The sequence below is a fragment of the Megalopta genalis genome, unplaced genomic scaffold (assembly GCF_051020955.1).
Source record: "Megalopta genalis isolate 19385.01 unplaced genomic scaffold, iyMegGena1_principal scaffold0129, whole genome shotgun sequence".
Classification (NCBI taxonomy): Eukaryota; Metazoa; Arthropoda; class Insecta; order Hymenoptera; family Halictidae; genus Megalopta; species Megalopta genalis.
In genome coordinates, this window is record NW_027476198.1 from 105,001 (window position 1) to 107,500 (window position 2,500).

Here is a 2,500-nt window from a genome sequence, read left to right on the forward strand (position 1 = left end):
TAACAACTCACCTGCCGAAGCAACTAGCCCTGAAAATGGATGGCGCTGAAGCGTCGCGCCTATACTCCACCGTCAGTGGTATGTGTGAAGCGGGGCAATTTATTGTCCTCTATGAAGCTCTGACGAGTAGGAGGGTCGCGACGGTGTGCGCAGAAGGGTCTGGGCGTGAGCCTGCCTGGAGCCGCCGTCGGCGCAGATCTTGGTGGTAGTAGCAAATACTCCAGCGAGGCCCTGGAGGACTGACGTGGAGAAGGGTTTCGTGTGAACAGCCGTTGCACACGAGTCAGTCGATCCTAAGCCCTAAGAGAAATCCTATGTAGATGAGGTGTCCTAAGACGTTAAACACTTGTAAAAAAAACGCAGCTATTTTATTATTTTTTTTATTATTATATAAATCGCAGCATATTTTGTTATTATATACATGCACAAAAAACACCCATTGGGCGAAAGGGAATCCGGTTTCTATTCCGGAACCCGGCAGCGGAACCGCATACCATTCGGGCCCTCGTAAGAGTGTTCGTCGGGGTAACCCAAAATGACCTGGAGACGCCGTCGGGAGATCCGGGGAGAGTTTTCTTTTCTGTATAAGCGTTCGAGTTCCCTGGAAACCTCTAGCAGGGAGATAGGGTTTGGAACGCGAAGAGCACCGCAGTTGCGGCGGTGTCCGGATCATCCCCTCGGACCTTGAAAATCCAGGAGAGGGCCACGTGGAGGTGTCGCGCCGGTTCGTACCCATATCCGCAGCAGGTCTCCAAGGTAAAGAGCCTCTAGTCGATAGATTAATGTAGGTAAGGGAAGTCGGCAAATTGGATCCGTAACTTCGGGATAAGGATTGGCTCTGAGGAGCGGGGCGTGTCGGGCTTGGTCGGGAAGCGGGTCTGGCTGACGTGCCGGGCCTGGGCGAGGTGAACGGCTCTCGTGGCTGGGATCCGAGCTCGGTCCCGTGCCTTGGCCTCCCGCGGATCTTCCTTGCTGCGAGGCTTCCGTGGCGTTTCCCATCGGTGCGGTCGTCCTCTTCGGCCGCCATTCAACGCTCAGCTCAGAACTGGCACGGACTAGGGGAATCCGACTGTCTAATTAAAACAAAGCATTGCGATGGCCCCCACGGGTGTTGACGCAATGTGATTTCTGCCCAGTGCTCTGAATGTCAACGTGAAGAAATTCAAAAAAGCGCGGGTAAACGGCGGGAGTAACTATGACTCTCTTGTTGTAGCTACAGGGACGGTGATGCGCAATATAGACCTCTCGTTAGGTCCATTAGCCTCTCCCGTCCAAGTCTTCCCCACCTCCCATAGGTTCTCGCCGGGTAACGCTAACGGGGTTCAGGCGACATTGGCGCTTGGGGGTTGCCAGCCCCCTCGTGCTGTAATTTTGTTGGCCCTCGCGACAAACCAATGCCTCGGATGGGTACACGTAGAGGGGCGGCCTCTGCCGCCCCTAGGCCAGCAATTTCCCCCCTTCCGGGACCGAGCTCTGGGGATCCCCCTTCCCGGCCGGTCGATTTCCCTTGTCAATTCCCAGGCTGTGATAGATCCTTCGCTACCAAGATCGGTAGGGGCGTTCACATGAGGTCCGCTCACCCTGATTGGTCAGATGATGTGAACCGCGCGGCGCCAGCAAAGGCACGTTGGAGTGCTGAGGAGGTGTCTTTGCTGGCGCGGCGCGAGGCAGAACTGTCCATGAAGGGTGTGCGCTTCATCAATCAAGCGCTCATTGGGTTCCTGCCTGGCAGGTCGCTAGATGCCATCAAGGGCGCTCGGAAGCACAAGGACTACCGAGCGCTTGTGATGGAGCACGTTGGCCGCATTCAACAGGAGTCACTGCAGCCGGTGGCTGAGGCGCCCGATCTCGCGGTGGAGGTCCAGGATAGCGATCGGGTCTTCCTGGAGTATTTCCGCGGCCTTGAACCACTAGGGTGCGATGGATTCCAGGCTAATACCCTGGATGAAATCTGTGCCCTGGTTGGAAGAGAGGATCGCGGGAATATTCTGGAAAGGCTCACCGCTTACCTGGCGGATATCTTTCCGGTACCTCATGCAGCGAGAGTCGTGCGTCGAGGCCGCCGTGCGCAACCGGAGGAACCGCTCTCGCGACGCAGACAGCGCCGGAGGAATTACGGCATAGTGCAAGAACTGTGGCGTAAGGACCCCCGGCGCTGTTTGGATGTCATAAGGGATGGCCCCGTGGGTGACCATGGCATCCCTCAAGATGTTATGGTTCCCTATTGGGAAGCCCTTATGACAGGTGCGCGCGACAGCTGTCCTCCGTGTGAAAACCGAGAGGACACCATCTCCTCTCTGTGGTCTCCTGTTAATCCGGATGAAGTACGGATTGCTCTTCCGGGTAGGAAGACAGCACCTGGTCCTGACGGTCTGTCTGCGAGACTCCTTTGCAAAACCCCCCTTGAGGTTTTGCAAAGGATCTATAACCTCATTATGTGGTGCCGCAGACTCCCTATTCACCTAAGGGACGCCAGGACGGTGCTCATTCCTAAAACCGG

General features: G+C 56.2%; 1 pseudogene; it reads left to right on the forward strand.

Annotated features, from left to right (window-relative positions):
* The window catches only part of LOC143262410 (large subunit ribosomal RNA), an 8,206-nt pseudogene that overhangs the window by 1,680 nt on the left and 4,026 nt on the right, over nucleotides 1–2,500 (forward strand).